This window comes from Arachis hypogaea, chromosome 11 (genome assembly GCF_003086295.3).
Source record: "Arachis hypogaea cultivar Tifrunner chromosome 11, arahy.Tifrunner.gnm2.J5K5, whole genome shotgun sequence".
Lineage (NCBI taxonomy): Eukaryota > Viridiplantae > Streptophyta > Magnoliopsida > Fabales > Fabaceae > Arachis > Arachis hypogaea.
This window is the reverse complement of record NC_092046.1, coordinates 63,163,286-63,177,040: the sequence shown is the minus strand read 5'-3', so window position 1 is coordinate 63,177,040 and position 13,755 is coordinate 63,163,286. Positions and strand designations below refer to the sequence as shown.

At 37.5% G+C, this 13,755-nt stretch overlaps 2 non-coding genes across 2 annotated transcripts; both read right to left on the bottom strand.

Moving 5' to 3' along the window:
• Window positions 1-2,461: 2,461 nt before the first annotated feature.
• On the bottom strand, window positions 2,462-2,569 carry LOC112724441 (small nucleolar RNA R71). Its single transcript, XR_003163603.1, has one exon. It is a non-coding gene; the product is annotated as a small nucleolar RNA R71 (small nucleolar RNA).
• Window positions 2,570-8,487: 5,918 nt separating this feature from the next.
• Window positions 8,488-8,595, bottom strand: LOC112724880 (small nucleolar RNA R71). The gene has a single exon (XR_003164021.1). It is a non-coding gene; the product is annotated as a small nucleolar RNA R71 (small nucleolar RNA).
• Between the last annotated feature and the right edge of the window lie 5,160 nt (window positions 8,596-13,755).

Sequence of the window (13,755 nt, the reverse complement as noted above, 5' to 3'; positions counted from 1 at the left end):
TTTTACATAATTAAATTGTAATCACGATTTCGCATACCAAGTTTTTGGCGCCGTTGCCGGGGATTGTTTGAGTTTGGACAACTGAAGGTTCATCTTGTTGCTCAGATTAGGTAATTTTCTTTTTGTTTTATTTTCAAAAAAAAAAAATTTTCAAAAATATTTCAAAATTTTCTCACCTGTTTTCGAAAAAAATTTTAGATTCAAAATTTTTAAGAATGAATTCTAGTGTTTCATGAAGCATGTTGAAGCCTATCTGGCTGTAAAGCCATACCCAAACTGCTTTGGGATTGGTCTTCAACTAATCACCTCAATGGAGTCATGCCCAATTTTTCTGGATAGGGCATGTTAGGCTTGTCATGTCTGAATTACACTCATATTTTTATTAAAGCTTGGCTGGCTATTAAGCCATGCCTGACCCTTTGATTGGAGCTTTAAGACTAACATGGCAAGATTCCTGGAATTCATATTAAAAATTTTGGAATCCTTATTTTTATTTTTCACAATAATTTTCGAAAAAAATTAAAAGAAAATACAAAAAAATCATAAAATCATAAAAATCAAAAATATTTTTGTGTTCTTGTTTGAGTCTTGAGTCATGTTATAAGTTTGGTGTCAATTGCATGTGCACCTTGCATTTTTCGAAAATTCTCATGCATTCATAGTGTTCTTCATGATCTTCAAGTTGTTCTTGGTAAGTCTTCTTGTTTGATCTTTGCATTTGCATGTTTTGTGTCTTTTCTTGTTTTTCATATGCATTCTTGGATTCTTAGTGTCTAAGCATTAAAGAATTCTAAGTTTGGTGTCTTGCATATTTTCTTTGCATTAAAAATCTTTTAAAAATGTGTTATTGATGTTCATCATGATCTTCATAGTGTTCTTGGTGTTCATCTTGACATTCATAGTGTTCTTGCATGCATTCCTTGTTTTGATTCAAAAATAAAAGAGAAAAACATGAAAATGATGTTTTTAATTTTTCTCTCTCATCATAAAAAATTCAAAAATAAAAAAAATATCTTTCCCTTTTTCTCTCTTCAAATTCGAAAATTTGGATTGACTTTTCCAAAAATTTTTAAAATCAAGTTGTTTCTTATGAGTCAAATCAAATTTTCAATTTGAAAATCTTATCTTTTTCAAAATCTTTTTTTCAAAAATCAAATCTTTTTCAAATTTCTTAGTTATTTTCGAAAAATTTTAAAAATATTTTTCAAAAATCTTTTTCTTATTTTTATTTCAAATTTTCGAAAATAACAATAACAATTAATGTTTTGATTCAAAAATTTCAAGTTTGTTACTTACTTGTTAAGAAAGATTCAAACTTTAAGTTCTAGAATCATATCTTGTGATTTCTTGTGAATCAAGTCATTAATTGTGATTTTAAAAATCGAATCTTTTTCAAAACTAATTTCTATCATATCTTTTCAAAAATATCTTCTTATCTTATCTTTTTCAAAACATGATTTCAAAATATCTTTTCTAACTTCCTAACTTCTCACCTTTTCAAAATTTGTTTCAACTAACTAACTAACTTTTTTGTTTGTTTCTTATCTTTTTCAAAACTACCTAACTAACTCTCTCTCTCTAATTTTCGAAAATATCTTCCCCCTTTTTCAAAAATTTCTTTTTTATTATTTTAATTTTTTATTTTTATTTTCGAAAAACCACTAACCTTTTTCAAAAACTATTTTCGAAAATCACTAACTCCTTTTCAAAAATTACTTTCGAAAATTCTCCCTCTCCCATCTTATTCTATTTAATTATTCATCTACTAACATCTCATCTCACATCTCTACCCTCCTCACAGTTGTGTTTCTTCCATTACATTACATTCTTTGTCTCCCTCTTTTCTCCCACTCACAAAGGGATCCCTATACTGTGGTATAAAAGATCTCTATTATTATTATTTTTCTGTGCCCTCTTCTTTGTCATATGAGCAGGAGCAAGGACAAGAATATTCTTGTTGAAGCAGATCCAGAACCTGAAAGGACTCTGAAGAAAAAAATTAAGAGAAGCTAAATTACAACAATCCAGAGATAACCTTTCAGAAATTTTTGAACAGGAAGAGGAGATGGCAGCCGAAAATAATAATAATGCAAGGAGGATGCTTGGTGACTTTACTGCACCTAATTCCAATTTACATGGAAGAAGCATCTCCATTCCTGCCATTGGAGCAAACAACTTTGAGCTGAAACCTCAATTAGTTTCTCTGATGCAGCAAAACTGCAAGTTTCATGGACTTCCATCTGAAGATCCTTTTCAGTTCTTAACTGAATTCTTGCAGATATGTGATACTGTTAAGACTAATGGAGTAGATCCTGAAGTCTACAGGCTCATGCTTTTCCCAATTACTGTAAGAGACAGAGCTAGAATCTGGTTGGACTCTCAACCCAGAGACAGCCTGAACTCTTGGGATAAGCTGGTCACGGCTTTCTTAGCCAAGTTCTTTCCTCCTCAAAAGCTGAGCAAGCTTAGAGTGGATGTTCAAACCTTCAGACAGAAAGAAGGTGAATCCCTCTATGAAGCTTGGGAAAGATACAAGCAGTTGACCAAAAAGTGTCCTTCTGACATGCTTTCAGAATGGACCATCCTGGATATATTCTATGATGGTTTATCTGAGCTATCAAAGATGTCATTGGATACTTCTGCAGGTGGATCCATTCACCTAAAGAAAACGCCTGCAGAAGCTTAAGAACTCATTGACATGGTTGCTAATAACCAGTTTATGTACACTTCTGAGAGGAATCCTGTGAGTAATGGGATGCCTATGAAGAAGGGAGTTCTTGAAGTTGATACTCTGAATGCCATATTGGCTCAGAACAAAATATTGACTCAACAAGTCAATATGATTTCTCAGAGTCTGAATGGAATGCAAGCTGCATCCAACAGTACTCAAGAGGCATCTTCTGAAGAAGAAGCTTATGATCCTGAGAACCCTGCAATGGCAGAGGTGAATTACTTAGGTAAACCTTATGGAAACACCTATAACTCATCATGGAGAAATCATCCAAATTTCTCATGGAAGGATCGAAAGCCTCAACAAGGCTTTAATAATGGTGGAAGAAACAAGTTTAGCAATAGCAAGCCTTTTCCATCATCCACTCAGCAACAGACAGAGAATTATGAACAAAATACTTCTAATTTAGCAAATTTAGTCTCTGATCTATCCAAGGCCACTGTAAGTTTCATGAATGAAACAAGGTCTTCCATTAGAAATCTGGAAGCACAAGTGGGCCAGCTGAGTAAAAGGATCACTGAAATCCCTCCTAGTACTCTCCCAAGCAATACAGAAGAGAATCCAAAAGGAGAGTGCAAGGCCATTGACATAAGCACCATGGCCGAACCTGTAAGGGAAGGAGAGGACGTGAATCCCAAGGAGGAAGACCTCCTGGGACGTCTAGTGGTCAATAAGGAGCTTCCCTCTGAGGAACTAAAGGACTCTGAGGCTCATCTAGAGACCATAGAGATTCCATTGAACCTCCTTATGCCCTTCATGAGCTCTGATGAGTATTCCTCTTCTGAAGAGAATGAGAATGTTACTGAAGAGAAAACTACCAAGTTTCTTGGTGCAATCATGAAGCTAAATGCCAAATTATTTGGCATTGATACTTGGGAAGATGAACCTCCCTTGTTCATCAATGAACTAAGTGATCTGGATCAACTGACATTGCCTCAGAAGAAACAGGATCCTGGAAAGTTCATAATACCTTGTACCATAGGCACCATGATCTTTAAGGCCCTGTGTGACCTTGGTTCAGGAATAAACCTCATGCCCCTCTCTGTAATAGAGAAACTGGGAATCTATGGGGTGCAAGCTGCTAAAATCTCACTAGAGATGGCAGACAATTCAAGAAAACAGGCATATGGACAAGTAGAGGACGTGTTAGTAAAGGTTGAAGGCCTTTACATTCCTGCTGATTTCATAGTCCTGGATACTGGAAAGGAAGAGGATGAATCCATCATCTTAGGAAGACCTTTCCTGGCCACAGCAAGAGCTGTGATTGATGTTGACAGAGGTGAACTAGTCCTTCAATGGAATGAGGACTCCCTTGTATTTAAAACTCAAGGATCTCCCTCTGCAACCATGGAGAGGAAGCATGAAAAGCTTCTCTCAAAGCAGAGTCAACCCAAGCCCCCACAGTCAAACTCTAAGTTTGGTGTTGGGAGGCCACAACCAAACTCTAAGTTTGGTGTTGAACTCCCATATCCAAACTCTAAGTTTGGTGTTGGGGAGTTTCAATAATACTCTGAACATCTGTGAGGCTCCATGAGAGCCCACTGTCAAGCTATTGACATTAAAGAAGTGCTTGTTGGGAGGCAACCCAATTTTTATTTATCTAACTCTATTTTTTCTTAGTTATATGTCTTTGTAGGTTCATGATCATGTGGAGTCACAAAATAAATATAAAAATTGAAAACGGAATCAAAAACAGCAGAAGAAAAATCACACCCTGGAGGAGCATCTGCCTGGCGTTCAACGCCAGAACAGAGCATGGTTCTGGCGCTGAACGCCCAAAATGGGCAGCATCCTGGCGCTGAACACCCAGAACAAGCATGGTTCTGGCGTTCAACGCCAAAAATGGCAACAAATGGGCGTTGAACGCCCAAAATGGGCACCAACCTGGCGCTGAACGCCCAGAGTTGTGTGCAAGGGCATTTTGCATGCCTAAATTGGTGCAGGGATGTAAATGCCTTGACACCTCAGGATCTGTGGACACCACAGGATCACCTCAAGATCTGTGGACACCACAGGATCATCTCAGGATCTGTGAATCCCACAGGATCCCCACCCACCTCACCCTCTCTCTCTCTCCATTCATGACCATCCCTTCTGTTCTCCATTCACCACTCACATCCATACACAGATCCCTCCATCTCCTCCATATCTTCTTCTTCTTCTATTCTTTCTTCTTTTGCTCGAGGGCGAGCAACATTCTAAGTTTGGTGTGGTAAAAGCATAAGCTTTTTTGTTTTTTCCATAACCATTGATGGCACCTAAGGCCAGAGAAACCTCTAGAAAGAGGAAAGGGAAGACAAAAGCTTCCATCAAGGGTCTATAGCTCAGTGGTAGAATATTTGACTGCAAATCAAGAGATCCCTGAGATACCTCAGGGGATACATTTTCTTCCACACAATTATTGGAAGCAACTAAGGGTGGAACATCAAGAGCACTCCATCATGCTTCATGAAATAAGAGAAGATCAAAAAGCAATGAGGGAGGAGCAACAAAGACAAGGAAGAGACATAGAAGAGCTCAAGGACATTATTGGTTCCTCAAGAAGGAAACGCCACCATCACTAAGGTGGATTCATTCCTTGTTCTTATTTCTTCTGTTTTTCGTTTTCTATGTTATGTGCTTATCTGTGTTTGTGTCTTAATTACATGATCATTAGTAGTTAGTAACTTTGTCTTAAAGTTATAAATGTCCTATGAATCCATCACCTCTCTTAAATGAAAAATGTTTTAATTCAAAAGAACAAGAAGTACATGAGTTTCGAATTTATCCTTGAACTTAGCTTAATTATATTGATGTGGTGACAATGCTTCTTGTTTTCTGAATGTATGCTTGAACAGTGCATATGTCTTTTGAAGTTGTTGTTTGAGAATGTTAAATATGTTGGCTCTTGAAAGAATGATGACTAGGAAACATGTTATTTGATAATCTGAAAAATCATAAAAATGATTCTTGAAGCAAGAAAAAGCAGCAAAGAACAAAGCTTGCAGAAAAAAAAAAAGAAAAAAATAGGCGAAAAAAAAAAAATATATATATATATATAGAAAAAAAAAAGAGAAAAAGCAAGCAGAAAAAGCCAAAAGCTCTTAAAACCAAGAGGCAAGAGCAAAAAGCCAATAACCCTTAAAACCAAAAGGCAAGGGCAAATAAAAAAAGGATCCCAAGGCTTTGAGCATCAGTGGATAGGAGGGCCTACAAGAATAAAATTCTGGCCTAAGCGGCTAAACCAAGCTGTCCCTAACCATGTGCTTGTAGCGTGTAGGTGTCAAGTGAAAACTTGAGACTGAGCGGTTAAAGTCAAGGTCCAAAGCAAAAAAAGAGTGTGCTTAAGAACCCTGGACACCTCTAATTGGGGACTTTAGCAAAGCTGAGTCACAATCTGAAAAGGTTCACCCAATTATGTGTCTGTGGCATTTATGTATCCGGTGGTAATACTGGAAAACAAAGTGCTTAGGGCCACGGCCAAGACTCATAAAACAGCTGTGTTCAAGAATCATCATACTGAACTAGGAGAATCAATAACACTATCTGAACTCTGAGTTCCTATAGATGCCAATCATTCTGAACCTCAATGGATAAAGTGAGATGCCAAAACTATTCAAGAGGCAAAAAGCTACAAGTCCCGCTCATCTGATTGGAGCTATGTTTCATTGATAGTTTGGAATTTATATTATATTCTATTCTTTTTATCCTATTTTGATTTTCAGTTTCTTGGGGACAAGCAACAATTTAAGTTTGGTGTTGTGATGAGCAGATAATTTATACGCTTTTTGGCATTGTTTTTAGTATATTTTTAGTAGAATCTAGTTACTTTTAGGGATGTTTTTAATAGATTTTATGTTAAATTCACATTTCTGGACTTTACTATGAGTTTGTGTATTTTTCTGTGATTTCAGGTATTTTCTTGCTGAAATTGAGGGACCTGAGCAAAAATCAGATTCAGAGGTTGAAGAAGGACTGCTGATGTTGTTGGATTCTGACCTCCCTGCACTCAAAGTGGAATTTCTGGAGCTACAAAACTCGAAATGGCGCGCTTCCAATTGCGTTGGAAAGTAGACTTCCAGGGCTTTCCAGCAATATATAATAGTCCAACTTTGGCCAAGAATAGACGACGTAAACTGGCGTTCAACGTGTTCTTGGTGTTCATCTTGACATTCATAGTGTTCTTGCATGAATCACATGTTTTGATCCAAAATTTTCATGCATTGAGTCTTTTTAATGTTTTTCTCTTTCATCATTAAAAATTCAAAAATCAAAAAAATATCTTTCCCTTTTTCACTCATAAATTTTCGAAAATTTGAGTTGACTATTTCAAAACTTTTTAAAATTTAGTTGTTTCTTATGAGTCAAATCAAATTTTCAATTTAAAAATCTTATCTTTTTCAAAATCTTTTTCAAAAATCATATCTTTTTCATTTTTCTTATTTATTTTCGAAAATTCTAAAAAATTTTTTCAAAAATTTTTTTCTTAATTTTATATCATATTTTCGAAAATATCATCAACAATAAATGTTTTGATTCAAAAATTCAAGTTTGTTACTTTCTTGTTAGGAAAGATTCAAACTTTACGTTCTAAAATCATATCTTGTGATTTCTTGTGAATCAAGTCATTAATTGTGATTTTAAAAAAATCAAATATTTTTCAAAATTAATTTCAATCACATCTTTTCAAAAATATCTTTTTATCTTATCTTTTTCAAAATCATATCTTTTCATATCATATCTTTTTCAAAAATTTGATTTTAAAATATCTTTTCTAACTTCTTATCTTCTTATCTTTTCAAAATTGATTTTCAAATCTTTTTCAACTAAGTAATTGACTTTTTTGTTTGTTTCTTATCTTTTTCAAAACCACCTAACTAATCTTTTCTCTCTAATTTTCGAAAATTACCTTCCTCTTTTTCAAAATTCTTTTAATTAACTAATTATTTCAATTTTTAATTTTAATTTTATTTCATTCCTAATTTTCGAAAATTACTAACCTTTTTCAAAAATTATTTTCGAAATTTAACTTTAACTTTAAATTTTTATTTTTCAAATTCTCTCACCTCTCATCTCCTTCTATTTATTTATTCATCCATTAACACTTCTATCCTCACCCTTGTGTTTGGATTATCCATTCTTCTTCACTCTTATTCCCTTTCTTCTTCTACTAACAATAAGGAACCTCTTTACTGTAACATAGAGGATTCCTCTTCTTTTCTTGTTCTCTTCTCTTTCATATGAGCAGGAACAAGGAAAAGGGCATTTTTGTTGAGGCTGATCCAGAACCTGAAAGGACTCTGAAGAGAAAACTAAGAGAAGCTAAATTACAACAATCCAGAGACAACCTTACTGAAATTTTCGAACAAGAAAAGGAGATGGCAGACGCACCTAACAACAATAATGCAAGGAGGATGCTTGGTGACTTTACTGCACCTAGTTCCAATTTACATGGAAGAAGCATCTCCATCCCTGCCATTAGAGCAAACAACTTTGAGCTGAAACCTCAATTAGTTTCTCTGATGCAGCAGAACTGCAAGTTTCATGGACTTCCATCTGAAGATCCTTTTCAGTTCTTAACTGAATTCTTGCAGATCTGTGATACTGTTAAAACCAATGGGGTTGATCCTGAGGTCTACAGGCTTATGCTTTTCCCGTTTGCTGTAAGAGACAGAGCTAGAGTGTGGTTGGACTCTCAACCCAAGGATAGCCTGAACTCTTGGGATAAGCTGGTCACGACTTTCTTAGCCAAGTTTTTTCCTCCTCAAAAGCTCAGTAAGCTTAGAGTGGATGTTCAAACCTTCAGACAGAAAGAAGGTGAATCCCTCTATGAAGCTTGGGAGAGATATAAGCAACTGACCAAAAAGTGTCCTTCTGACATGCTTTCAGAATGGACCATCCTGGATATATTCTATGATGGTCTGTCTGAATTAGCTAAGATGTCATTGGATACTTCTGCAGGTGGATTCATTCACTTAAAGAAAATGCCTGCAGAAGCTCAAGAACTCATTGACATGGATGCTAATAACCAGTTCATGTACACTTCTGAAAGGAATCCTGTGAATAATGGGATGCCTCAGAAGAAGGGAGTTCTTGAAATTGATACTCTGAATGCCATATTGGCTCAGAATAAAATATTGACTCAGCAATTCAATATGATTTTTCAGAGTCTGAATGGAATGCAAGCTACATCCAACAGTACTCAAGAGGCATCTTCTGAGGAAGAAGCTTATGATCCTGAGAACCCTACAATAGCAGAGGTGAATTACATGGGTGAACCTTATGGAAACACCTATAATCCCTCATGGAGAAATCACCCAAATCTCTCATGGAAGAATCAACAAAAGCCTCAACAAGGCTTTAATAATGGTGGAAGAAATAGGTTTAGCAATAGCAAGCCTTTTCCATCATCCACTCAGCAAACGACAGAAAGTTCTGAGCAGAATCCATCTAGCTTGGCAAATATAGTCTCTGATCTATCTAAGGCAACTCTAAGTTTCATGAATGAAATAAGGTCCTCCATTAGAAATTTGGAAGCACAAGTGGGCCAGCTGAGTAAAAGGATCACTGAAACCCCTCCTAGTACTCTCCCAAGCAATACAGAAGAAAACCCAAGGGAGGGAGAGGACATGAACCCCAGTGAGGAAGACCTCCTGGGACATTCAGAGATCAATAAGGAGTTTCCCTCTGAGGAACCAAAGGACTCTGAGGCTCATCTGGAGACCATAGAGATTCCATTGAACCTCCTTATGCCATTCATAAGCTCTGATGAATATTCTTCTTCTGAAGAGAATGAGGATGTTACTGAAGAGCAAGTTGCCAAGTACCTTGGTGCAATCATGAAGCTGAATGCCAAATTATTTGGTAATGAGACTTGGGAAGATGAACCTCCCTTGCTCATCAATGAACTAAGTGATCTGGATCAACTGAAATTGCCTCAGAAGAAATAGGATCCTGAAAAGTTCTTAATACCTTGTACCATAGGCACCATAACCTTTGAGAAGGCTCTATGTGACCTTGGGTCAGGGATAAACCTCATGCCCCTCTTTGTAATGGAGAAACTGGGAATCTTTGAGGTGCAAGCTGCCAGAATCTCATTAGAGATGGCAGATAACTCAAGAAAATAGGCTTATGGACTAGTAGAGGACGTGTTAGTAAAGGTTGAAGGCCTTTACATCCCTGTTGATTTCATAATCCTAGACACTGGGAAGGATGAGGATGAATCCATCATCCTTGGAAGACCCTTCCTAGCTACAACAAGAGCTGTGATTGATGTGGACAGAGGAGAGTTGGTCCTTCAACTGAATGAGGACAACCTTGTGTTTCAAACTCAAGGATCTCCTTCTGTAACCATGGAGAGGAAGCATGAAAAGCTTCTCTCAGTACAGAGTGAAACAAAGCCCCCACAATCAAACTCTAAGTTTGGTGTTGGGAATCTATAAAATTAACCTGATCATCTGTGTGGCTCAGTGAGAGCCCACTGTCAAGCTATTGACATTAAAGAAGCGCTTGTTGGGTGGCAACCCAATGTTATTTAATATATTTTATTTTATTTTCTCTTTGTTATTTCATGATTTATTAGGTTGATGATCATGTGGAGTCACAAAAACTACTGAAAAATCAAAAACAGAATGAAAAATAGCATTGAAAATAGAACACCCTGGAGGAAGGGCTTACTGGCGTTTAAACGCCAGTAAGGAGCATCTGGCTGCCGTTCAACGCCAGAACAGACCATGGAGCTGGCGCTGAACGCCAGAAACAAGCATGAAGCTGGCATTCAACGCTAGAAATATGCTGCATATGGGCGTTGAATGCCCAGAACAAGCATCACTTCAGCGTCTAAACGCCAGAAATGCATGCAAAGGCATTTTACATGCCTAATTGGTGCAGGGATGTAAATCCTTGACACCTCAGGATCTGTGGACCCCACAGGATCCCCACATACCTCCACTCACCTTCCCCCCTCATAATCCTATATCACCCTCTCTCTCTCCATTCACAGTCATCCCTTCTGTTTTCCATTCACCCCTCACATCCATACACCCCACTGATGAGCGGATAATTTATACGATTTTTGGCATTGTTTTTAGTATATTTTTAGTAGAATCTAGTTACTTTTAGGGATGTTTTTAATAGATTTTATGTTAAATTCACATTTCTGGACTTTACTATGAGTTTGTGTATTTTTCTGTGATTTCAGGTATTTTCTGGCTGAAATTGAGGGACCTGAGCAAAAATCAGATTCAGAGGTTGAAGAAGGACTGCTGATGCTGTTGGATTCTGACCTCCCTGCAGTCAAAGTAGATTTTCTGGAGCTACAGAACTCGAAATGGAGCGCTTCTAATTGCGTTGGAAAGTAGACTTCCAGGGCTTTCCAGAAATATATAATAGTCCAACTTTGGCCAAGAATAGACGACGTAAACTGGCGTTCAACGCCAGCTTTATGCCCAAATCTGGCGTCCAGCGCCAGAAAAGGAGCCAAAACCAGAGTTGAACGCCCAAACTGGCACAAAAACTGGCGTTTAACTCCAAGAAGGACCTCTACACGTGCAACACTCAAGCTCAGCCCAAGCACACACCAAGTGGGCCCCGGAAGTGGATTTATGCATCAATTACTTACTCATGTAAACCCTAGTAGCTAGTTTATTATAAATAGGACCTTTCACTATTGTATTAGAGGTCTTTTTTGACCATCTTTGGATTATCTTCTGATCTATTGATCACGTTTTGGGGGCTGGCCACTCGGCCATGCCTACCCTCTATTCACTTATGTATTTTCAAACGGTAGAGTTTCTACACTCCATAGATTAAGGTGTGGAGCTCTGCTGTTCCTCAAAGATTAATGCAAAGTACTACTATTTTCTATTCAATTCATCTTATTTCGCTTCTAAGATATCCATTCGTACTTCACTCTGAATGTGATGAACGTGACAATCATCATCATTCCCTATGAACGCGTGCCTGACAACCACTTCCGTTCTACCTTTGACTGAATGAGTATCTCTTAGATCTCCTAACAAGAATCTTCGTGGTGTAAGCTAGAATGATGGCGGCATTCAAGAGAATCCGGAAGGTCTAAACCTTGTCTGTGGTATTCTGAGTAGGATTCAATGAATGAATGACTGTGATGAGCTCCAAACTCGCGATTGCAGGGCGTTAGTGACAGACACAAAAGGATAGTAAATCCTATTCCAGCATGATCGAGAACCGACAGATGAATAGCCGTGCCGTGACAGGGTGCGTTGAGCATTTTCACTGAGAGGATAAGATGAAGCCATTGACAAGGGTGATGCCTCCAGACGATTAGCCGTGCCGTGACAGGGCATTGGATCATTTTCCCGAGAGATGACCGAAAGTAGCCATTGACAGTGGTGATGTATCACATAAAGCCAGCCATGGAAAGGAGTAAGACTGATTGGATGAAGATAGCAGGAAAGCAGAGGTTCAGAGGAACGAAAGCATCTCCATTCGCTTATCTAAAATTCTCACCAATGAATTACATAAGTATTTCTATCCCTATTCTATTAATTATTATTCGAAAACACCATTATCAATTTATATCTGCCTAACTGAGATTTGCAAGGTGACCATAGCTTGCTTCATACCAACAATCTCCGTGGGATTCGACCCTTACTCACGTAAGGTATTACTTGGACGACCCAGTGCACTTGCTGGTTAGTTACACGGAGTTGTGAACCATGGTCTTGGCATCAAGTTTTTGGCGCCATTTCCAGGGAAAGAAAGAGCAATGAATTTTACATAATTAAAGTGTAATCACGATTCCGCATACCACCCACCTACCTTCAAAATTCAAAATCTCTTTCCCACCCATATAGCCGAATACACACATCCATCCATCTCCTCCATATCTTCTTCTTCTTCTACTATTCTTTCTTCTTTTGCTCGAGGGCGAGCAACATTCTAAGTTTGGTGTGGTAAAAGCATAGCTTTTTTTTTGTTTTTCCATAACCATGGATGGCACCTAAGGCTAGAGAAACTCTAGAAAGAGGAAAGGGAAGACAAAAGCTTCCACCTCCGAGTCATAGGAGATGGAGAGATTCATCTCAAGGGTCTATAGCTCAGTGGTAGAACATTTGACTGCAAATCAAGAGATCCCTGAGATACCTCAGGGGATACATTTTCCTCCACACAATTATTGGAAACAACTAAGGGTGGAGCACCAAGAGCACTCCATCATCCTCCATGAAATTAGAGATGATCAAAGAGCTATGAGGGAGGAGAAAGAAAGACAAGGAAGAGACATAGAGGAGCTCAAAAGCACCATTGGTTCTTCAAGAACAGGAAGACGCTACCCTCACTAAGGTGGACTCATTCCTTAATCTCCTTGTTTATTTATTTTCCTGTTTTTCGATTTTTATGCCTTATGTTTGTTTATGTTTTTGTCTACATGATCATTAGTGTCTAAGTGTCTATGCCTTAAAGTTATGAATAGGAATCCATCACCTCTCTTAAATGAAAACTGTTCTAAAAACAAAAGAACAAGAAGTACATGGTTTCAAATTCATCCTTGAAACTAGTTTAATTATTTTGATGTGGTGGCAATACTTTTTGTTTTCTGAATGTATGCTTGAACAGTGCATATGTCTTTTGAAGTTGTTGTTTATGAATGTTAAATATGTTGGCTCTTGAAAGAATGATGAAAAGGAGAAATGTTATTTGATAATTTGAAAAATCATAAAAATGATTCTTGAAGCAAGAAAAAGCAGTGAATACAGAAAGCTTGCGAAAAAAAATAATGAAAAAAAAAAGAAAGAAAAAGAAAAGCAAGCAGAAAAAGCCAAAAGCTCTTAAAACCAAAAGGCAAGAGCAAAAAGCCAGTAGCCCTTAAAACCAAAAGGCAAGGGTAATAAAAAGGATCCAAGGCTTTGAGCATCAGTGGATAGGAGGGCCTAAAGGAATAAAATCCTGGCCTAAGCGGCTAAACCAAGCTGTCCCTAACCACCTGCTTGTGGCGTGAAGGTGTCAAGTGAAAACTTGAGACTGAGCGGTTAAAGTCAAGGTCCAAAGCAAAAGAGAGTGTGCTT